The following is a 24663-nucleotide window of genomic DNA, read 5'->3' as shown; positions in this document are numbered from 1 at the left end:
AAAGTACAAACCCAGGTAAACTCAGCTGTGCTGATGGCTTTATTCAGCAGTTAGCTCACCCCAAGCTGAATGATATATTTTGGCTTGTCACGAAGCAAGAAGAGGTTAGCAGGGACAACAGGTCTGTTTTCTGAAGAGTGTTTGCCCAACGGAGGATGAGATGAGAGGATTTATAAAATCGGTTTTAAATAATCTTACCCAATTTTTTTCTCCCCAGGAATGATCATTTGAATACATCTGCATGCCTCCTGCCCCTGAGTTCAGTGCTGGTGCCAGGTTTTGGCTCTTCTGTCTGAAGCCTGCTATCTCTTAGGAACAGCCAATTTTAATTTAGGCATTAAGCCTTTGGGCATCTTGTATACTTGCACTGCTGATGATACTGTGATCAAGTTTGGGCAACTGGTCTTGGGAGACGATAAAAAGTGGTACCAATGAGCCTGAAATTGGAGAGAGGGGAATATAGACATTTGCACTTTTTATGCTTTTTATCCCTGTATGGACCATGGACAGAAATGAGTTGATGGATTGGAATGTAGGTTTTTCAGAGTACTGGTGGAGTAGCCTTATCTCTTGTCCTTTTCTACTGGGATATCTTATCTTTACCAGTTATGGATAGGATGTAATGTCTTCCTACCGCAATTTTATTGTTCTTGTTTATTTCTGTCATATATATATGTGTGTCTGTATATATACATACATATGTGTATATATATAGAATCACATCCTCTCTTTATATTCTTGCAACAAATATTTGTTATACAAGAAACCAGATGGATATTGGGGATACAGAGTTGAATAAGATGATTCTTTCTTCAAAGAGCTCAGGGTCTAATGACAAAGGTAAATAGAGTGGAAGAGTCAGAGGCAACTGGTTAATGGCTATAAAGGGGTAAGAATAAAGTAGTGCAGGAACACCAGATCCAGAGCAGTGAGCAGAACAGCCCAAGTGCATCTGAGAAGGCTTTTGAGCTCGGGTTTAAAAGGGGACTAGACACATTCCAAACGGGAAAGGGTGATGCAGCGTTTTTCAGTCAGACAGCATCTGCAGAAACCCCGTGTTGTGGGGTGTTTGATGTGGTCAGGAAGGTCATTTATTAAGACCGTAAGATGCGTTATTGGAAAGGTGATGGGCTGAAGCAGTGACCTGCAGTCGGATTGTGAAGGTCTAGGTGCTCAGCTGTACTTAGGCAACTGGGAGCCCCAGACAGTTTTCAGCAGAAGAATGAGAAGAACAGATTTTTTTTTTTTTTAGGAAAATAACTGGCAGCCATGTGGCTGGTGGCCAGAAACAGGGAGAGCCTGAAGGCCAGCGATCCTAAAGGGGCTGCTGGGTAGTCCAGGTGCAATTTTGGAAACTCAAATGGGGTCTAAACTCTGGTAAGAAAGGTTGGGGGATGGACTGTCCAGATATGAGAGTTAGTTTTAAAAAGAGTCATCAAAATTTGGTAGCAGGTGGATGGGGGAGGCTGGGGGAAGGAAGGGGCGGGGGCACAAATTACATTCAGGTTCTAGTGTGATGTCATCCGAACCAGGTCAATAGCCATAAACTGAAGTATGAAGTACCAGAAAGGAAGCAGAGTTGAAAGAGAAAGTAACGAGATGAAAATGTGAACAGGATGAATATTGAAAAGAAGCCATTAGAGCAGAGTTGTCGGTAAACTTAGCCAGAACAGCTTCAGTGAAGTTGTAAGGGAAGATGGAGCAAGAGCCAGACAGAAACATTGCCCAGAGCTGAGGGGCTGAAGGCAGCAGAGAGCTGGGGGCACTGTTCTCAGTGTTTGGAAGAAAGGAGGACATTTAGAAGAGAAGTAAGAATAGAAACAAGATTTTTAAAAAGAGAGACAGCACTTGAATATGGCTGTCAATAAAGGTGGAGGTAGCTGGATAGAAAGGGAGAGATTGAAGATACAGGAAAGTACCAGAAATTAACGCAACAGTGTAAATCGACTATACCTCAATAAAAATAAATAAATAGAGATACAGGAAGGAGAAGAGATAGCTAAGAGAGTAGCGTCCCAAAGGATAGATAGGATTAAATTTGTAGAGAGAAGAATCAGTAAGAACCCATATTATTTACGGCCTGCTAAGCATTGTGCTAGGTATCTTAGATTTATTGATGTACTCAACTCTTATTAAAACCATATAAGGGGAGAAAAGGAATGTTCCTTTCTTGGAAAAAGCAGGAAAGTGCTACTTTCAGAAGCGCAGATGTGAAGGACCAGTGGAAGTCACTTCAAGAGATGACTTCAGGGGTAACTTTAAGAGGTAACTTCTGTTTCCGCTGTGAAGAAGTGAAGTCATCAGAGAACAAAGTAGGAAGTAGGGTAGCAAGTTCAAGAAGACCGGAAAAGTTTTGGAGTCAAAATGATTGACTGGGGGCAAGTGAAAAGATTTCCATCCAGAGCTGATACCTGGGCAGAGAGAGCAGTTGGCTGGATCTCTCTTGGGTAGGACATGCATTGGGAAGGTCTGGCAAAACCCCAAGGCATTGAGAGTGCTGGTGAGACAATTCTTGAGGAAAGTGACCTGGAGGAAAGTAAAGCCAGAAGATGACTGATAAACTGGGAGAATGATGAAACAGAAAAAGAAATTTAAGGGAGGAGTAGAGTGAGAAATTTCAAAGGACTGGAGTTTGAGATCCTGGTGATGGATCTCAAGGGTACTTTGAGATTCTAGGGTTGACATCTGGATTAAAGGTTGTTTTATTTAGCAGGATGCATGTCAGGGACCATGTGCCTTAAATTAGCATTGTCTTAAAAAATTAGCATTGTCTTTTTGTATCATCAAAAGATGGAGCTCCTTATTGCTGGATGGATGACAGGAAAATCTGTCATGTCAACAGTGAGTAATCCTCATCCGTCTGGGATTAGTTAGGAGTGGGCCTCTCTGGGACACAGTGCTGCAGGGATGACATCCCCTGGTCTGTTTTCTACCAGGTCCTACAATTATGTACAGTTGCAGAACCCAATTAATAAGTATTTTGAAAATTTTCCAAAACATGTAATTGCAAGCTTTTTCTACGTGGGACTTTTGAAAGGCCAAGCCACAGAATCATTTTTTGAATGGGCTTTGTTATTTTATTTTATTATTTTGTTTAATTTTTAAATTTAATTTTAATTTAATTTTATTTTACATAAGGTACACAACACCTTAAAATAAATTTTTCCCTTCCAGAGGACTGTTCTTATCTCTTGGGTCATGAAATTTTAGGTCCAGGAAGTGAATTTTTTAGGCTATTCCCCATACCTCCACTCCAGCCAGGTAACATAATGGTTTCCATTTTCATCCAGTCCGGCATATTCTGTGGGGTTGATTCACCACTGAGCCACATGCTTCCTACAAGTGTTGTCACCAGAAGCCAAGCAAACCGTGGGCCTGCTGAGGCCGACAGAGGATCTTTCTGTCATTTAGGGAACAGCCCCAGCAGGTGATGAGCTCTGCCTGTCTGGCCCTTTCTGACTTGTTCTATTAGAGTTCTCCGTGGCTTGTCTGTCCTGACTCTCTGTCTCCACATGCCCCCACCCCCCATTTCTAGGTGTCCTTTGCTGCATTATCACAACATCTGTAGTTTGGTGCAACTGCATGTCTCTGTTCTACATACAAAGCAAAGGAACAAAACTCTCTAGGAATCTCTGAACAGCTGGCATCATCCAAAAGAGCACCATAAATCAGGGGGGAGAAATGTCTCAGCTGTGTTTTATCCGCCTGTTTATTTGTTTACCTCTATTACCAAAGCAAGATTTTAAAATGTCCTTTCTTTGTCAGTCTGAAGGCGCTATCCTCTCTTCCAGGTGTCTCTGATTTCTTCCACTCCGTTTCCAGCAGGAGACTAAATGTAAGGCTTCAGTGTAGATGCAGACCCTTTACCCAGGAAATGGTCTGTTGGCAGGTACTTCCAATGATTCAGTCATTGCTTAGTTTTGTGACGAATTCTGGATAAGAAATACTTAGAAATCAGGAACTCGGTTGTCTCCGGTGGCTTCACTTTTATGTATTCCTGGCTATTTCAGAGCCTAGAATCATCTCATTTAACCTTTTACAGGTGAGGAAAACGAGGCCCGGAGAAGAGAAGTCAGTCATCCAAGTCCGTAAAACTGGCTGGTGGCAGCCATGGGACTAGCGCCCCCATCTCCTGACACAGAATTGAGTGTCAGCAACGTACTCTCCAGCTACTGGAGAAAGGTGTCTGAAGAAGGGTAGAAAGGTGTTCCCAGTTAGGTGACAGCTTGCAGGGCATCCTGTCCAGTATCCTGGCCCCCAGCTTGTCCTCCACTTAGATTATCTTGTAAAGTGTTCATTCTGTGCCCCCCGAATCTGTCTCCTCCTCCCCTTGCTGTCCCTGGGTGTGTGTTTAAGGGAGAGTAATTTGAACAGGTAAGTTTGGTTTTACCACCACACATTTAAAAATCATAAGCACACTAGTAGCAAATAAAAATTAATCTTCTGATTATTTATAACATCACTGTCTGTTAACAGGCAGATATTTGTGTTGATCGTTGTAAGCTGACTCTTCGATAGCACTGCTGGTCTCTTACACCACAGAGAGGCTGGAATCATGTAGGGCAGCAGCGGAGTTGGCCTGGTCTTAGAGCTCGAAGGGTTGGGGCTGTGGATGAATTTTTAGTAGCGTGGGCGCAGATTTCCCTGATTGCTAGTCCTTGACTACCCAGCTTCTGGTCTGCTAAGGTGTGTGACCTGCCCTGGGAGAGGAATCTGAGTCTGTGCCTTCCCTTTCAGAAGAAGTGGAAATTCCCCCTGGGTCACTGCCTTGTCGCTCAATTTGATGGATTGATGGTGTTCCTGACTCTGAGACTTTGGTCATTCCACTGGAAAAGGGTAAAACGTGCTTAGAAAGAAGGAAATCTCCAGGGTGTATCTTTCACATGAATAGGTGGGAGAGGATCATTTGGCCACAGACAAGAAAATATATGGGAACCAATTAAACTGCTCATAAGAAAAGTATGGAAGTCCTCTGAGAAAGTCTCCTGGTCTCCCATCCCTGTCTGCTTGGAAAGTGAGTTAAACTATATCGTGGAACCCTCAAAGAAATCATATAGACTCTTTTTGCCAGAGCTTGAGTTCCATAAGAGCTTAGCTCTACAGAACTCATAGTCATTTGGAGAATTGTTTCCTATTTGCTGATTATTTTGCTCTGTGATTTGGTTTCCCCAGGGAGAATCCCATCTGGACAGAGTATCAGTTAACAGCCATCTAGCCATCCATGTTAATAGCTTTACTGAGTGTGTCCTCAGACACGCTAGCCATGAAGAGAAATATGAGGTGTGGTTGGTATTTCAATATATCGGTGGTCTCTATGCTTTGACTGTTTTCCTGGCCTTGTTCAGATGCTATTAACTGCTTCCAAAATGTTATAAATTATGTGTTTGTAGTCTGGATCGTCCCTGTGTTATCTGTTTTATTGTTTCCATCTGTCCTTAAATTACTCATTCAGTAATTGTGTGTTTTGTCTGCCCAGTTATCCTCTGCCCGTCAAACTGAATCCAGTTTTCCAAGGTAGACCATTCTACTTTTCAGTCTGAGACAGAAAATTTTATCACAAAGTAAACATTAATCTCCTGCATAGAGGCCCCTTCCTCTCTCGTAATAAACCACTGTCTCTGATGAACTCTTAACTGAAACCACAGTCCAGAGTTTCAAGGAGCCATCTCTCAAACATGTGTATCATTAAGGTCCAGAGATTTCCAACCACAGATTTACTATCTTTGGAATAAAAACCGGAGAGCAGCCTAGCTCACATCTAATGCAGGGAGGGCAAGTTAAAAACAGCCTTGGCATCCTTCAGACTGACCCTATGGTATTACAACCTTCCAGCCTTACCGTGATGACAACCTCCTGGTGCACTTGTCTGCCATTTGCTTAAATTATTGCAAAGCGACTGATGGTGACCCTCTGCCCTTGTTTCCAGATTACCCCAGTATAGGGCTATCGGAATGTCACTCGTGCTGAGTGCTTAGTGGCAGATACGGGAGAAGCAGCTCTAGGACTGAGCTGCATAAAACATAATTTAAAGCTCTGTTGCTTACTCACCACAGTGAGGTGGGCATCTTCCTCCCCGGTTCACACAGAGCAAGAAAGCCCTCCTCCTCCGTGAGAGAGCTCCCCTCAAAGGAGTCAGAGTTTCAGTAAAAGGTATCCGTTTGTCCTTGGCATTGATCCAGGCCTAATCTGTATCTGAAAAATTACCATCATTTTCATCATTGCCAGCAACAGTTTCTATTGAAACATTTGTCACGTGTCAAGCACTTTGCTAAGCACACTGCACATAGCCTCGCAAGAACAAAGTGTACTGCTTCATTGATGTCTTGTCGGTCAGTTGGATGAATTAGATGGATTAGGCTGTTTTCCATTTTCTCAATTTAAATAGAGATGGGGGTGTAATGAAGATTTGGGGGCACACTAGTTCTAAGGTATAGCTTTTGAGCGCTGATATAGACAATAGGAAATATCTTAGCATGAACTCAGGAAACTTGAGAAGAATTGGGACCCTGATGGTCAGGAGTGAGATAAGGTCACTGTGGTCCCCTCTGTCCCTGAGAGGAACCGCTTTAAGTGCAAAGACAACTTCTCTCATTCATGACCACAGGCATGATTCTCTTTTTCTTTCTAGTTGCCCAAATCTCGGCCTTTTGTTGGTGGCTTTTCAAGGAACAGGAACTTTCTGGATTAAGGGAAATGAGGATTTTGGACCAAGTCCTTGGAACCTGAATCCTCTTGTACCACGGGGATTGTGTCTGAGTTGCTATCCTTTGCTCACTCTGTGATCCAAGTAGTTGCTATGTTTTAGAATTGCTGTGGGATTTTGGAAACTCAGTAACTGCTAGTTAACTAAAGTAACACATGTGGAATTATTACAGTTCACAATTAGTTCAGTTCTGCAAGTCTTATACCCACGAAATTTACATAGGGTTCCACCTACGGTATTAATCAGCATTATCCTATTCCCTCCCACCCATTCCTACCTCTTGACTGCTCTAAAAGAGAACATTCAAGTGTCTGCTTTGACAAACAAACCTGACCTCCCTTTGACTGTTCCTCTTCTCAGCTCCCAAATTCCTCCAACAGTCTAATAAATAGGTCCAACAAGACAAGATTATTGCATGCTTTTCCTTTAGGCTGATTTATCCTGGGAAGCATCTCCTCTGTCTTGTCTGTATGTATCACACCAGGATGATAGCTGTTGTGAAAATCCAATGATTAATGCCTCAAAACATGGGCAGCCAAATTCCAGAGTTTATCTCACTCACACAAACTGAATGGTCAACCTCCAGTTTGATGAGAAGTTCTAGGTAGACCGAGTATTAATGCTAAGAGGGCAGAGTGTGCAGGAAGAAGGGAAGTTCCGTTGGAGGAACTGAGTCACGGAGTGTCCAGAGTGTGACATCGCAACAGTAATGCCATCAAAAAAGAAGAAGGGAACTGTGTCGCCCAGGAAGCTGGAACCAGGTCTGGGGACCATCAGAAGCAGCAGATGAAGAGGCAAGAAAGCAGGCTGTAAGGGAAGGGGTGAGGCATCAACATGCCCTGTGTGTCCATTCCTGGCTTTTGGTAGGCTCCCCCAGTGACAGATCTCTGAACTGGACATGCTCCCTGGCCTGTGCCCTCAAGTACCACCCAGGATAGCTGGAAGATAATATATACTTAAAAGTGCCAATGGCTCTCTGTTATTCTCTATGTGGGAAGCTCTAATGTAGAAACTTGAGGAGAAAGGCTAGATTTCCAAAGAAAAAACTCACAAAACATTGTACTTGAACGAAATGGATCTGCCTTCACCGTTATGTGCTCCCAGCTGAAAGAGGGCATCCCTGTGGGTGACAGTTGTTCCTCTCTGTTTGTGAGTCCTCTGTGTCTTTGAGAACAAAAATGCAGGCACTCGGGGTTGGTGTGGCCCCATCTTTTTTCTTCCACTTAGCGTAGATACATGGCTTTTCCTAGAGGCACAAAGCCAAGGGCCCATGTGCTGTAACGGGCAGAGCACTGGGCTTGGTGATGGTTATCAGAGCTACCACTTACTGAGCATATCCTGTGTGCTGGTGACTGGTTGAAGATATTATCTTTCCCATTTACTTCTGAAGACAGATGAGGCTTGGAGACTCTGATTTACTTGCCCAAGATCATGGAATTGGTAAGAAGACTTGACAATGGAACCCAGATTTTCATGTGATTCCAAAACCCGTGTTTTCTATTCGTACAACATTCTGTCTCCCAGAAACCAGAGCTGGTTTGGATTCCCAGCTCTGCTGCTTCCTAGCTGAATATTTCATCACTCTGGCCCTCGGTTTATTCATCTGTCAGGTGGAGGGGTCATGCTAGGCGTTTTCTGACACCTCTGTTAACTCTAAAGTTCTGTGCACTGTCTAACGTTTAGTCTTAAGCAAGACTTTGATCAGCATAATCTTAATCGGTCTAGTTGTAGGGGGCAGGGGTAAGAGAAATTCTTCATTCATTTAACTGCTGTCTATTGACTGCATCCTCCCTGGGGATGCAGCAGAGACCAGGCTGTCACGGCCTGGCCTTTGGAACTTACCAGTAGAGCAGAGAGAACAGAGTATGTTACAGGCACTGAGTGTTATGCAGAAAGATGACAGCACGTGTATATATGTAGACTCTTCTGAGGCTAATTCACGTGAACCCAGTTCAGTCAGTTCCACGAACGCCTGCATGTGTCCCAGAGCACCAAGCCGTGGGGATTTCACAGCACAGCACAACCGGTACAATGTGCTGCCTGAATCCAGTTTCGGGTCCTATTATTCTTTTCTTTTTTCCTATTCTTCTTTTTTTTCCACCTAACCCAGTTTCAGTGGGGGTTGTGGGAAAAGCAGGAAGCACTGTACAGCCTGAAGCACAGCCTGAAGGGGAACGAAGGGAGATGGCGACAAGGAAGCGTGGACGGGAGGAGGGCTGGAGACCAGAGTCAGAGGGTGGAATAGGTCAGAACCATGGGTTGTGGCTGAAGAGCATCTTTCAAAAACTCACTCACTGCAGCAGAAAGCGTACGAAAGGCTAGAAGGGAGAAAAGAAAAGAAACACAGATTCATAGTATCTCTGATTTGGAGGAAACCCAGGAAGACTCGAGCTCCAACCTCATCTAATTATTTAAATCCCGTCTACAACATCCCAGTGAGGCTTCCTAACTGGAAAGCTTTCTTTGGAGGTTAACTGTCTACCTCCCAACGCAGGCCCTCTGGCTAGGGCACAGCTCAGGCTGTGGGCAGAGGCCTTTCTTTCAGTTGAGTTGATTTTTAAAAAATAAATTCTGTTGTCTGGCTTTGATTCTGCCCTTCTGGGTTACATTAAGTTGATTCAGTTTGTGTTTTTGTTTGCCTTTTTCTGAGTCCTTCAAATATTTCAAAGTAGCCATCATGTTCCTCTGATGGCTTCACTGCTGTGCACTAAATACTTGCCCTTGATTTTTTTATTTAACATGTTTTATAAACTTTTTTGGGGGCGAGGCAGTTAGGTTTGCTTGTTTGTTTTAATGGAGGTACTGGGGACTGAACCCAAGACCTTGTGCATGCTAAGCACACACTCTACCACTGAGCTGTGCCCTCCCCCTCGTTTTATAACCCATTCCAGCTTCATTGTCCTTTGGAAGCACTTCACTTGGTTGGTGTCCCTTCAAAAGTGGGACCGCCAGAACTGAGCACAGTATTCCTGGGAAATCAGTGGGAGAGGAGAGCAGGCATTCAGCCATTTGGGCTTGGATGTAGCCAAGATCACCTGAAAATTTTTTGCAGCTGCATTACTCTTTCGACGTCTGGTGAGCTTATATTATAGTAAACTAAATCTGCCTGCAGTCAGTCAGAATCAGACAGTTACAACTCTTCCTAATGCTCAGTCATTAGGCTACGTTTCTTTATCCTGTTAACAATAATGTAAAGACGCTGCTGGGTGCGTGACCAGGTAGTCCCTGTGTTCTGCAGTCCCCTAATCTATTATTGTAGTCTAATAACTGTCAAAAAAGGCAGTGAGGTTCATTTGACATTTCTTGGTCTTAGTGAAACTATACTAGCTGCTATTGGAAACCACTTTGCTTTCTGAAGGTTTATAAAATCATCTTGTGACATAATCCAGTTTTGGAATTCTGCTGGAGATCCACTTCATGCTCACTGGTCTATAACTGGTAGAATCTACTTTCTCTTCTTCTCGTTTTTTGAAAATTGGGGTAATTGCCCACTTTCAGTTTTACATGATCATTTTTATTCTTCATAATTACACACACACACACACACACACACACACACACGAAGCCAGTGGGAGAAAGTGTGTTTGAAGGAGCAGCAGAACGGCATCCAGAGGGTTAATGGTCAAGCAGGCAGTTGGAAACTCAAGTTGGGAGGGAGGGGGAGGAAACTGAGGAATGTGGGAGGAAGCCTCCAACAGACCCCTCTGGGGACTAGGGAAGGCTCTTGAAAGGATGACGTCTCAGCTCCCACACCTGCTTCAGGGCTGCACTAGGGTGATGCAAGTGAAGCACTCGCCTCAGGCACAAAATCTAAGAAGGTAGCAAAAGAACTTTGAAATCAAGATGAATAATGTATTAGTGCAATATGTTTTTTGAAATAATAATAATGCAAAAAATCCTGAACAAAATATCAAAAGTGTAAATGACAGAATCAGTACTCTACAGTTTCTTCTGGTCTGTTTTTCTTTTTATTCTTTTTGTTTGCTTGTTTGTCTTTTCCCCTTAAGGGAAGCACTGGGGATTGAACCCAGGACCTTGTGCACGCCAAGCATGCGCTCTACCACTGAGCTATATCCCCCACCCTCTATTTTTCTTAATAACAGCTTCATTGAGCTCTAATTCACAGACCATACAATTAACCCATTTAAAGTGTAGACTCCAGTGGTTTTTAGTATATTCACTGAATTGTGCAGCCATCACCACAATCAATTTTAGAACATTTCATCACCCCACAAAGAAGCTCTGTACTTATTAACAGTCATTCCCTAGTCCCTCCCTCCCCCCATCTCCCCAGTCCTTAGACAACCACTAATTTACTTTCTGTCTCTATGGATTGGATTTGCTTATTCTGGGCATTTCTTATAAATGGAATCATACAATATGTAGTCTTTCGTGACTAGCTTCTTTCACTTGTCCTAAGGTTTTCAAGATTCATCCATATTGTGACATGTATCGGTACTTCATTCATTTTCATAGATGAATAACATTCCATTGTATGGTTATGCCACATTTTATCTAACCATCAGCTGATGAACATTTGAGTTGTTTCTACATTTTGGCCATTACGAATAATGTGGCTGTGAATAAAAGTTACTGGGTGGGTATATGTTTTCATTTCTCTTTGGTATATACCTGGGGGTTTCATGGCTGGATCACATGGTAACTATGTAAAACCTCTTGAAGAAGGTCTAGACCGTTTTCTAAAGTGGCTGCATCATTTTATACTCCCAACAGCAATGTACGAGGGTTCCAATTTCTCCACATTCTTACCAATACTTGTTATCATCATTTTCATTATGAACATCCTAGTGAGTATGAAGTGGTATCTCATTGTGGTTTTGATGTGTATTTCCTTGATGGTTTATGATGTTGAGTACCTTTTAATGTAATTATTGGCCATTTGTATATTTTCTTTAGAGACATGTCCATTCAGATCGTTTGCTTATTTTGAAATTGTTTCTTTTTTATTATTGAGTTGTAGGAGCTCTTTATATATTCTAGATATTAGTCCCTTATCACACAAATGATTTATAAAAATTTTATCCAGAAAAAATGTCATCCAATTCTTTGGGCTGTCTTTTTCTTTCTTGAGGGTATCCTTTGAAGCACAAAAGTTTTAAATTTTTATAGTGTCCAATTTATGTGTCTTTTATTGATTGTGCTTTTGGTGTCATGTCTGAGAAACCATTGCCTAATCCAAGTTCACAAACATTTATGCCTATGATTTCTTCTGAGAGTTTTATAGTTTTAGCTCTTAACATTTATTCCTTTGATCCTCATGGCCTATTTTTAAAAAAGCAAATTGCATGACATTTAAGACTCAGAGACTCCCTCCTCACTCAAATTTCATCCTAAAATGAAATTTAGAAAAAAAGCAGTTTAACAGAGTCCTTCTTTAAAGTGACCCAAAGTGTTGCAGTTTTATAAGACAAAGATGGACGGGACACCTTCAGACACTTTATTATTATTTTAAGGCTTGATTTTCGAGATGTTCAAACATGGAAATTTGGGGGCTAGACAGATTGGTAGGAGGCTGCTGTGCGTCCCCACGTGGACACACCTCCAGCGCTGCGCTCCACCTGCTGACCTGTGCTTCCTCCCCTGGAAAGAACCTTTGGCCTGAGGTCCTTTTGTGAGTTGACTCCTGGTCCCCTCCTTTCCTTGTGGTTGCTTACACATGGCGGTGCACCCCCACCGCGACCCCCCCTCATACCTACCTGTCCGCCGCCCCTCCCTCCTGGCTCTGTGACGGAAGGCAGCCTGCTTTTCACAGAGCCTTGGTTATGTGTCAGGATAATGATCAGCTCTGCTTCTTCCCATGTGAGCCCCCCCCCACCCCTCCTCCTCTTCCTGCCTGCCTTGGAGCTAATTCATACATACCTCAGGATGCTGCTGCTTTTTAATTTTTTTCTTTTCCTATAGATAGAACTTCGGAGGTTTCCATGGAAACTCCTGGTCAGAGGTAGGGGACTTCTGAACAGGGGTGAGATGACTGTTTGCTCATTTCTGTGGGGCTCTGGGAGTGTCTCCTTCACTCCTCTCTCCACTCCCTCCCCAAGCCTTCCCTGGGCAGCTCTTGGATCTGTTTCCATAGGATGCTCTAGGAGCCCGGAGCCCTGTGTCTTAGGACTGAACAGATGGTGGTGACAATGGCCATGGAAGTTGCAGCTTTAGGAGGGGGCTGCTGCTGGGTGGTTGTCTGGCAGCTTCAGGAAAACTTGAATCTGATGTGTTTCACAGGAAGAGGGCAGATTCTCAGTGACACTCCCAAGTGTCATGAGACAAGTCCTGGTTAGAAGAGCTGGGTCCCAGATCACCACCGTCATGTGTATGTTATTGAACAGAGGTGGAAGGGCCTTCTGAACGTTATCACAGCCAGTCCTGTGCCTCTTGGTGGCACTGCCTTTGGTCTGACACTCCAGCTAACATCTCCAGGTGCCTTTCTCTACATGGGTTAAGCTCTTCTTGAAATCCTAAGAGGGGATTTGGGGTTTTGGGGATGACACCTGGGTTGATCAAACTTTGAACTGTGGTTGAGAATCTAGTCCCACACAATAGGGACTTTTGTTTTGTTTTGCTTTTTGAAATGGGTATTTTGAGTGGGAGCTGTTTAAGCCAGCCTTCAGTATCCACTGTCCTCTTAGAGATCTAGGGCAAATGCTGATGGAGGTGCAGACTGCAGCCTGTAGGGGGCCGCCTCCTTCGTATTGGATAACCCTTGCCTAGAAAGGGTCTACAGTGCTTCCCTCAGAGGTGCAGCTCCAAGCTTTGGTTAGATCTGAGGTCCAGAGCTCGGGATAACCTGACCCATGCCTTGAGTAGGTTAGTTCTGGCTCTAAATAGGGACTTACACCCCCGAGATTTAGGGCCATTTCTTTTCGTGTCCTGAGCTGAGCCCTGGCTGGGAAGACGCTGAGGTTTTCACATGCCGGGTCTTAGGCATTTATGAAAAACCCAGCGCGCTGGGAACTGGAAGAGATTTTGGAGTCTAGAGATCCTGACATGTGGCTAACATGTGTTAAACATGTATTAAAGGTTCCCAGAGGGCTGTAGAGTCACTACAGGGACTCCAAAAAGCCATGTGTGCGCTGAGCACTACCTGTGAGCCAGATACATAAATGCAGCCACCGTCTCTTGGGACTACACTGTTTTTTTAATGATAAAAATCAACCCCTCATACTTGAAAAAATTGCAAACTACTGATTTAATGGAAACTGGTTATTTCACAAACAAAGCAAACAGGGGCTCAGAGAGAAATAAAGAGTGAGATGGTGACTGTCCTGAAGTCGCAAGCTGGAACTGGAGGCCTGGGGCAGGGTCATGTCAGTGTCGGGGTCGGCATGCCCTGCTCTGCTCGCCCACACCGTGGGACATGCTGTCCCTGGTGCAGCGGAGGCCTCTGACCAACACCTGGCGGTGCTAGCTCAGGGCCCGAGAAAGCAACTGCACATTAAAAGCAAAACTTGGGTGGTTTCACCTTCCCAGAAAAAGTGAGTGACATCAATTAAAAAAACGAAGGGTGGGTTTTTTTTTTTTGGTTGGGGGAAAAAAGGGGGGTAGACAAGGAAGCAGCAATTCTGAAGACATCCAGTTTTTCGTCACCCTTTTGAAAAGCAAATTAATATTTTAAATTAAGTTTCTGTCACAGCCTGTGAATCACAACAGAAAGATTGGCCAGCCTCGCTTTCAAGACCAGAACTGGAAAGAGCTTTGAACTTGAGCCTGATTGTAGCTTCAGATCCGGTACATTTCTCTCCACTTCTGAACCTGAGTCGGTCAAATCCAAGATTTGTTTCGTTAGGGGATTTTTAGAGGAGTTGAGAATACTAAGGTCTGTGACAGCATCATTGGTTCTTAAATTATTTCGTGTGTGAGGTTTAAACTGACGTTAAACTCCAAAATTCAGCTTATATTGTGGAAAAAATGCCTCAGTTTTTCTTTTTGAAGACCTTGCAGTTGGTGGATGTATATATATATGAGTGTGGTATTTAAGTGTGTGGGAAATGGATGCATGTGGGAGTGACTGCTTTATCCATCGTGAGGACATCCAGGAACATATGTGACCATGTGGCTTGTTGGAACTTGTCCATTATCAGCAAAGGATAATGAACCCCTGGGGGTTGACAGCCGCTATAGGAGAGGGCTGCCTGACTGTGGCCTTTGGTACCAGGATGCAATCACTCTGTGGTGATATGGCAAGGAGGATGCTGCAGTGCAGTCCACATCCCCGTTCCCCCGTTCTCCTGTCTCCAGCCATTGCCTCCTTTGGCAAGACCCACTCAGAAGCCAGGAAACAAGGGAGCCAATTATGTTGCTCCTAAGAGCCAGCCTTCAGGGTCACAGAGCAAGATGGTGAGACAGAGAGGGTAGGTCTGGAGGGCGAATGGAAGATATCCAGCCCTTGGCCAGAGTCGCATGTATAATTGCAGGTAAGAAAAAGATTGTTTTCTGAGAACACTGAGGGATTCACCTGGATTTGCGCTTAAGCCATTTTCTACTTAAGAATCACTTTTCACCCTTTGTGTTTCTTTCCTTCAGTGGCAGGTAGGAACCTTATTTCCAAAGTATGGCATCTTGATTAAGTGGAAAGTACATGGACTTTAGAGCTAAACCTAGTAGCTTGAAATCCCAGCTCTGCTATTTATTAAATGTGGGCTCTGGGCAAGTTACTAAACTTTCAGTTCCAGTCTCCTCATCTGTAACAGGGAGGTAATATTGAATTTAACTGGCTGATCTAAGACTTAAAGACTTCTTATCTCTATCTGTATCAATATCTGTGTCTCCCAGTGTAGTGGCTGGCTTATGCTAAGTGTCCAACAAGTGCTGGCTGTTTTTCTCATAAATCTTCTGCCTGTGTTCTGGCTAATGAACGATTTCTTAAATCTTATATCTCTTGCTCTTTCTGCTTCTTTCCTCTTTATAAATATACTCACAAAAAAAAATTCCTTCTCAACTTTAACACCTCTCTAATCTGCCATATCTTGGCAATTAGTCTCTTCTTCTGTTCTGATTTTCTTTAAAAATCAGCATACATTGATTTCCCCCAAGTTCCTCACTGTCCCTTGACTTCTTAACTCCTCGCAGACTGATTTGTTTTCCCACCTTGTGCCAAAAACTATCTCAGAATTCTCTAATTTCCAAATGCCAGATCCAGTGGCCTCTTTCTAGACCTCACTTTTCAGCATCTGACATTCGCAGTCACGTCTTTCCTCTTGAAACACACTGAGTCTTTGGTTTCTGTGTTTGTGTGCTTTCTTGGTTTCCTGTCGCCTGTCTCAGTAGTCCTGCCCAGGATGCTGCTCCCGCCCCGCCCCGCCCCACCCCATTCATTACTCTTTTTTTCCTCACCAGCAGAAGAGAGATGCCTCTAATAACTGGTTGCTATGTGATTGCATCCTATCCTGTTGCTTCTCTTGTAAGTTTCAGGAAGGTGGTGACCTTGTCTGTCCTGCTTGTTGTGTCATTCTCATCACCTTAACCCAGTGTCCCAGCCTTGATACAGAGTAAATGTTCAGCAAATACTAGTCGAATGGAGAATGGATTATAGTATTCCTCCAGTGTTTCTTTCTTAGCCTTCTTCTCGACTATATGCTCCCCAGGTAAACATCTGACCTCTTTTTTGTTTTTTAAACTCAAGACCAGAGGTCAGCAAACTTTCTCTTAAAAGGCTTGATAGTAAACATTTCAGGCTTTCAGGCCACATGGTCTCAGCCACCCAGCTCTGCTGTTGTAGAGTGAAAGCGGCCACAGGCTATAAGCTCACCGGTGTGGCTGTGTCCCAGTAAAACTTCATCTACAAAAACACTTGGCTTCCGGGCCATAATTTGCAGACCCTTTCAGTAGCTCCCGTTTCCAGTCAGTGCATACTGTCACATGATTGACTTGTGGCACCTCATATTCAATTTGTCTGACCTGAAATGATCATCTCCTTCTTCATTCTCCTAAAGCCCCTCCACCTGCTGTGATGCTTCGCTCAGTTTATATTATCTCTCTTCTTCTCATCCATCATCCGGATAGAAACTCGAATTAGCTTCATCTTTACCCCTCCCTTTCCCCAAGCCCATCAGTGACCAAAGTCTGGCCCTTTCATTCCTGCAGTCTCTCTTTCTCAGTCACTGCTGTCGCTCCAGCTCTCACTAACTTTGCCTTGATTCCGGCGTTGCTTCCTGATCACTGATTCCTCTTGTTCTGGAGCAGGTCTGAGCCATTCTGCTCGCACCTCTCACACCTTCCCCAGGTGGCTGTTGCCTACCGACTGCAGTTCAAATTCTTTAACGGAGTTCCAGCCCCCAGCCTCTCCTTGGCTTTCACTCATCCCTACGTGCCTTGGTTCATTCTCTCTTTTCATTCTGGAACATCCTTCCTGTCTCCACTGCCTGTGAAGATCTTTATGCTTCGAGACCCAGATCAAATCCTACTCACTTGGAGGCCCTCCCCAGCCCCGCCAAGCCTGCGTGAGTCGCCTAGTCTCCTGTTCCCGCTCTGCCTTGTGGTGGGGTTGGCTGGTTGTTTCCGCCTCTCTTCCGCCTCTCTTCCCGCCAGCTTTGGTTTCTGTGCTGGATACTTTCTTGATTTTCTGCTGGCCTCACTCAGTATTCTTGCCCAGGATTCTTTTTTTCCCCCACAATGCTCCTTAGTATTGCAAGCTTTTCCAGGGCAGGGATATTTGTCCTCATGGATTCCAATTTAATTTTAGACCTTGCATACTGGAGGTTTTGTTTGTTGAACTGAATTACATCTGTAGTCTTTACTGGGGTCATGGGGTGAGTCCCATTAGATCCTTGGGTCCTTGACTGTATCTCTGTGTGTATGTCCACGTGCAATTACCCTTCTTTCTGCATCCATCCTGGGCTTTGCATTATGCTTTGTGGAGTGGCCAGAGCAGGTCTGGGAAGATGCTGTCTCAGTTTCTTGGTCCACCTCTCTCAGGAAGTCATCCTGGAATATTGGAAAATTATATCGGCTTGGAAGTTTGGCAGACCTGAGCTGGAATTCTAGTTTCTGACCCAGCTGTTGACCTTGAGCAGGTTATTGAAGCTCTCTACATCTAAGTTTCCCCACCTGTTACGTGAGATCCTAACACCAACTTCATAGGATTGTTACGAGGATGAAGTTGAGCTTTATATACCTACTTCCCTTCCTGTCTGCCTTCCGTCTGTCATTTTTTTCCTACTATTGCAAGTTTTAGACTTGTTTGTAGGGGTGACTTCTAGGGTGGAACCCCTCCAGGGGCCTCCTGTCCCAGAGGGAATCCCTCTCTGTGCTTTCAAGGCACTCAGTGCCCTCCAAACCCAGATTCTTAGAATTTCACTTGGAAAGTGACTCACAATGTACTTCTGTCTTAAAACAAAGAAAGCTGCCCTGTCTTCTGGCCTCAACAAATGGGAAGTAGCAACAGCTAGCCAAAGCATGTTCACCAGACAAAGCCTTCCCATCAGCTGTGAGATGCTTCGCAAATCTTCTGACCCCTCTGAGCTCATCTGTAAGTGGAGGTGGTAACATCTGCCCCAGTCTTAGGTTCGTGGAAAGGAAGCAGGAAAGGATGTCTAGTCCCTTTTGCGTATGTTGATTGAGTGCACCATGCATTTGCTGAGCGCCTGTTGGACCAAGGTTGTAACTACCTATTAGGTTTTCAGAGGGCCTTTTGGCAGAGATGTTTTGTGTTTGGCTTCCTTTCAGAAGGCAGGTGGGATGAGAAAGGCTAAAGTGGCCAGAGGCAGTCTCTGTGCCTCTCAGAAGAATTAGAGGTCACCCCACTTGGGGTGTGCAAGGCTTTTGAGTACCAAAATGCTGGCACCTTAAGAAGCATCCTCTGGTTTCATGAGTAATGGCTGGATGCAAAGTATCCCCCGGAAGATTTTTCAGAAAAGGACTAATTTGGCACAGTCCTCTGGTGCAGTCACGATGGCTCACAGCGGCTTGCCACGCACTCCGGAAAGACAGTGTGTTTGCTGACACAGGCCTACACACATGCACGTGAGACCCAGTGTTTATCATCACAGACAGACTGTATTTGGAAGGAAAGGAGGAACCAAAAACTCCCCAAGTCCTGACAGTATTTTTTGCACAGAAAATTCAAGATGGTCATTTCAGGGAGTGTGGGTTCTTGTGCCAAGGTGAGCGGGTTCGAAGGGCAGAGCACCCACTTAAGTGTCTGCTCTTCACTTATAGTTCCACACAGCTAGGGATGAAGCAAATTCCTTGATTTCTTAGATTCATGCTTCGGCATACCTAGAGGTATCGTTTTGTTTTCTGGCCCTCAGTGTGCATACGAACAATAATTAGCCTCACATCTCCAGAGTACCCAGATCTAGTGCTGTAGACTGAATATATGTGTCACTCCCCGCCCCCCAATTCCTATGTTGAAACCTAATCCCCAGTATAACGGTGTTTGGAGGTGGGACCTTTGGGAGGAGAGTAGGTCATGAAGGCAAAGCCCTCATGAATGGGATTAGTGCCCTTCATACAAGAGACCCCAGAGAGCTCCCCTGCCCCTTCCACTATGTGAGAACACAGGAAGAGGGCAGCCATCTATGAACCAGGAAGCGGGCTCGTGCTAGACACTGAATCTGCCCGCACCTTGACCTTGGACTTCCCAGCATCCAGAACCGTGAGAAATCAATTTCTGTTGTTTTTAGTAAGCCAACCCGGTCTATGGTATTTTTATTATAGCGGCCCAAATGGATGAAGACAAGTTGGTAGCAGGAATGTGGTGTGTTGAGATATCCCTTCCAGGATGAAGAATGGGTTGTTGCAGCAGGTCCCTCCTACAACAAGAAAGAGGCACAGTGAATAGCAGGCCTCTTTGGATTTTAGAGACATTCCTCATTTGAATGTATTGCTCTGGCCCATTTACCAAGTAACCTGAAAAGCTGCTAGTTTTGAGTGCTAAGATGATCATATAATTTATTATCCAAACCATAGTGCTTTTGAGAGTGAAAAAGGTGCTCCGAGGAATTATGCATGAACCAGAGATGTAAATGGATACTGTCTGGAGAAAACCAGGACTTACTGTCATCCAACTGCCGGCCAGTTAAGAATATTATTCTGTCCATTGTTCTCATACTGGCAACAGCTTTCTCCTTCATCAGTTTCTCTCTTACCATCAGTGTTACTATTCCTTCTGCTCTCGGATAGAGTGGTACCATTTTGTGTTTCTCAAACATAATCAGGCTTTCACACATTCCTGCTCTTGTGAGCACTGTTCCCTCCAAACAGAATTGCCTCTCCGCTTCCAAACCTCATGGATCCAACTTCTTCAAAGCTGCAGTTACAGCCTCCTCCCAGCACTTTACAGTCTTTCATCTCAAAAACCCCACAGTAATTTTTTACCTCCTCCATCCTTCCCTTCTTTCTCCCCTCTTCTTTTCTCCTTTTCTTCTTTTCTCGTGAACACCTTACGTGTGACAAGCACTGTTCTAATGACTTCTGTGCACTTAGCATAACTTTTTTCTTGTCATTATTTGCATACCTGTCCTGTGCCCCCTACAAGTTTCTGATCCCGTGAGTATAAGACTATGTCATTACTGAGCAAAATCTCAGTAAATGTTGCATGAACCATTGAACATTGTAGGTCCTCAATAAATTTTAGTTGTGAAATCAAACAGGTTCTGGGAGAGAAAGTTTCTGGAAGGATAATCTTGATTTTCATAAGGGTTTTCCTATTCAAAGTGGCTTTCTTTCTCAACTGAAACACAAATAAAATTAAGTGGTAAAATTTTGGAAATATGTGGAAGGAAACAGCGGCCTCTTCCTTTCTTTGAAGTTTTCAGTTACGTCCCCCCTTGGTATATAGCCAAAAGATGCCTGGACTCATTTTTCATGGAAGGAGTTAATTTTTACATTGTTTCTTTTCCTGATTTGCCTGCCTTACCCAAAAGGACAAAGGAAATACCAGAACTTCCCTGAGTGAAGTGTGGATTTAACTTATTATCCACGAAGTCAGATATGTTCAGGTAGTGATTTTCAACTTTGGCTGTGCATTAGAACCAAATGAGGAGTGTCTAGAAATCCCAGTGTCCAGACCAAATACCTCAAACGAAATACATCAGAATCTCTGTGGGGGAGACCAAGGCACCGGTACTTTTCAAAGCTCCTGAGGTGGTTCTGGTGAGTACCCAAGGGCGAGAACACCTGTGCTCTGCCAGAGCGCCCTGGTTGAGGGGTGAGGAGACCCAAGTGGTTCATGACCTTGGATAAATTTCTTTTTAACTCTGGCTGTGAAACATGGTTCAATTTTTTTTTCTGTCCTGCTAAACATTTCAGAGAATCAAATGAAATATCAGAGAGAAAAGGCAACTAGAGATAAAGGCTTAGAATGCTGTTACCCCAGTAGGCTCTCGCTGCTGTATCTCAGCAGTGTTGGCTCGGTCGTTCTTTGGGAAAATGAGGCTAGGTTGCTGAATGTCTCTCGTGCTGGTGGAAAGGAAGCTTCTCTCCTCTTTGCCACTCCTTCCTCCTCCCTCTACTCGCTGGCCTTCCATGGAAAAGTCTACTTGCCGGTTCCCCTTTATTCATCCCCATTTCCCGTGGCTGAGAGGTGCCTCACCATGTGTCTCATTGACCCCGCTGTCCCCTAAGAACTGATGGATCCGGAGAGACCTGCCTGTCCTTGACCTTCCCCGCCATGGTGCCTCTTCATAGTCTGCAAGAATCTCTCAGTGTCTGGAGACAAGGACTTTGCTTCAGAGAATGTTTACCCAGTGTCCTGTTGGAGGATTTTGTGCAGTTTGCTCTCCTTAAGGCAGAGAGAGGAAAAAAACAAAACTTTGCTCATTATCTATCGTTATGGGGATAATAGCATCTAATGTTTGTTAAATATTTTGTGTAAACCAGGTTCTTTTTTGCGTCATCCTGTTTCATAGTCATGCCAGTCCAGCAAGCCTGGTGCTGTCATCCCCATGTGATAGATGAGCAAGCAGAGATGCAGAGAGGGTCACGGAACTCATCAGAGAAGGAGCTGATATTTAAACCCAAAAAGGCTGAAAACGAGCTTTTTTTTTTTAACAGATAATGTGCCAGGCATTGTTGAAAACGATTTGTATTTTTTAACTCAATTAATCTTCGTGACAACAATATGAAGCAGATTCTCTGGTCTAGATTTTATAGATGAAGAAATGAGGGCACAGTGGGGTTAAGCAGCTTGCCTGTGGTCTCACAGATCAGAGGAAATTGTTGAGTAATAACTTGAAGGAAGAGTTAGCCCCAAGTGCGCAGAATTCTCTTCCTTCCCCTGCCCAAGAAGTCAAAGTGAGAAGAGCAGACATCTGGAGAAGACGTCTGGCTCTCCCACCAGGGGGCGCCACACAAATCCTGACAATAGTGTGGTGCGTCCCAGCTTCCAAAGGCTGTGTGTGTCCGCTTAGAACCTCATCCCTGCAGGATCCTGGAGGTGGGCGGGCGACATCATCCACCCAGTCAGAGCCCCTGCTCTCCTGCCTCCCACGCTGCTGGTCCTGGCGGCTCTCTCATGCAATGTGGCCCTGGTGACCAGTGGACATAGTGAGTGGTACCCCCTGGAGACCAGCAGAACCAAGAACAGGCAGCCATCAGACTCATTTCCTGAGCATGGCTTCTGATGAGAATGGCTCAGGGTGGGAGCCTGGCCAAGTGCTTAGCAAGCAGGAGGAAGAGGGAGCCAAGTAGGCAGCATGTCTGGGGGACACATCCCACTAGGGGAGCCACCGGAAGCAAAACCTTCGACAGACCCCCAGTCAGCAGTGTCTCCAAGGGGCCATGTTCTTGAATTCCCGTTTTGAAGGAGACATCCACCTCTGGTTTACCTGTATCCACCTTAGGGGCGTCCTGATAACCAGATAGATAATAATAACATTAATAACAGTAATAGAATACTTGTCTTGAGTACTTACTCTGTGCCAGATTCTACACTCTGGAATCTGATGACTTATTCGATTGTCACCATTACAAGGTAGGAACTATTACTGTCTCTACTTAGAGATGAGGAAGATGAGATGAGAGAGGTTGGCTGAGTTTCCCAGGGCCCCAGCCAGTCCGTGGCAGTCAGGACTCAGGGCCAGGTGTCCACACCTCTGCAGCCAGAGCAGCCTTGGCCTTTTCGGCCTCTGGCCTCCTGCCGCATGGTGGTCCCACGGCCAGCCTTGTCGCTGCAGCCCCTGTGACTTTCCAGATTGAGAATTCCGAACCCCAGCCTTCTAGCTCTGCCAGGAATTAAAGGTGATATTTCCACTCTCTCATTTAAATAAAAACCCACCTTATTATGAGTTAAATGCAGGGAATGACACACAGCAGTAGACCTCCTTTCTGTCTCCTGACCCAGTCACAGGCTCTGCCCACCCCGAAAGTAACGGCCCTGCTGACTCCTGTTTAGTTGTTTCCTGATGTTTCCTTGAAGTTTTATCATTCGACCACCATTCTCTTGACAGTCTAGTGTCATCCTTTCCACTTAAAATAAGTCGACGTGTCTTCTAAGTCCTTTTTCCTCTCCAGGTTCACTTTTCATCAGTTTCATTTCCTTAAACTTTACTTTGTGAAGGACTCAGGGCACCTGGCCTGGAGAGTTTCTCGCCATCTGGACTGTGCCGCCCACACACTCATCAGCAGCTCTCTGACCTCTTTATCTCCTGCAAATTGGTTGCTGGACCCAACCTATTTGATCTGGATGGATCTTTCTGGCAAGTTCATGGACAGGAAACACGTAACAGCTGTCTCTCTTTTTGTGATTGTAGCTCGTCTACATCCATCTGTTCATTGGATGTTGCAGAATGGTGATATTTGTCATTTATTTCTCATGTATTTGTTGGAATACTTTAAAAAAGAGGTGCTTCCCCTCGGCATCTATTTGATTACCTAGTGTTACAGTTGATATTGGAAAAACACATGCTTGATTCTTTTCATTTATTTTCCTATTTTCTAGATAACAAATTCATTCCCTGAACTACAGGACCATTAAAGGTGACCTGTTAATTTCTGTTGGTTTAAAAATCGAATCTCTCATTTTAAAAATAAGATCACTCAGAGCCAGAGAGGTTAAGTAACTGATGTAACATCACACAGCATATTGGTGGCAGAGCTGGGGTTAGGTAGTGTTCTCCTGCCTCTCAGTTTGTTCTGATCTTCCCTTTTCACAAGCAGAACAGAACCCAAGGCCTGGAGCCCTAGGCTCAAAAGCTGTCTGAGAATATCCGAAAGGGCCAACAGATATTCCAGGCATTGTCCAACTCCCCTCCTGGCTTATTGCCTTCAGGACTCTGCCCCACAGCCCGGTGAAGATTCACTGAGAAGGGACGGGGCAGCCTGTAGTTTGTGTTCTGCTTCTGGAAGGGGGCGAGTTGCCACCCCTGGAAATTCCGCCTGGTGTCCGGGAGTTGTGGGAACGTGCCCAGGTTGCTATGGGGAGGTTTCCAGCCCTGGCTGCCATGAAGCAGCCCCCTGCCAAATCCTGCCTTGCTGATTCTCAGCGGGAAAGTGGGAAGTCAGAGTAGAAAGTTCCAACCTGTCAGTTAGAAGGGACACCTGAGAAACCATCTGTGTTAAGGATCTTAGGTCGAGAGCGGTAGAGAGAGGGAGACTGTTTAGTGGAGGAGGTCGAGAAGAGATGGGGAGAGAAGAACCAAATGGGGTTAGGAGAAGGAAGAGTATGTGGCCCTATGTGTGTGCCTGAGGTGGGGGTGGGCAGGCTGCCTGGCTCCTGAAGACTGTTCACCTTTCCATCTGTTCACACCTACTTATGCAGCTGATGACCTCAGACCCACCTGCTTGTCCTGCTCTCCCTTCTGCCTGCTCCTCTTCCTCCCCCCCCACCCCCGCTCCTAGGCTAGCGGGAGAGTAACGGCAGCAGAGGTAAGGACCTGCTCTTTTATGTTAGGATGCAAATCCCTGCTAACCTGTGGGTTAGAGAGCCAGTCAAGGACAAGGACACTCTGCTGCCAGTGGCCCAGGTCTGTGTCCTGAAGCACACTGTTGTGGTTACTGACCCTGGC

General features: G+C 44.9%; 1 protein-coding gene and 1 long non-coding RNA gene across 3 annotated transcripts in view; one reads left to right on the top strand and one right to left on the bottom strand.

The window, feature by feature from the left end:
* The window catches only part of GRAMD1B (GRAM domain containing 1B), a 244099-nt gene that overhangs the window by 44032 nt on the left and 175404 nt on the right, over positions 1–24663 (top strand). The gene's annotated exons all lie outside the window — the stretch shown is intronic.
* On the bottom strand, positions 19357–22762 carry LOC140691178 (uncharacterized). Of its 2 annotated transcripts, none has more exons than XR_012066707.1 (3): positions 22573–22762; positions 21031–21440; positions 19357–19470 (listed from the first exon to the last, which is right to left on the bottom strand). It is a non-coding gene; the product is annotated as an uncharacterized lncRNA (long non-coding RNA). The 2 variants fall into 2 exon arrangements; XR_012066708.1 differs by lacking the exon at positions 22573–22762 and adding an exon at positions 22486–22542.

This window comes from Vicugna pacos, chromosome 33, assembly GCF_048564905.1.
Source record: "Vicugna pacos chromosome 33, VicPac4, whole genome shotgun sequence".
NCBI classification, from domain to species: domain Eukaryota; kingdom Metazoa; phylum Chordata; class Mammalia; order Artiodactyla; family Camelidae; genus Vicugna; species Vicugna pacos.
The sequence above is the reverse complement of the archived record's forward strand: the minus strand, read 5'-3'. Positions and strand labels throughout refer to the sequence as shown.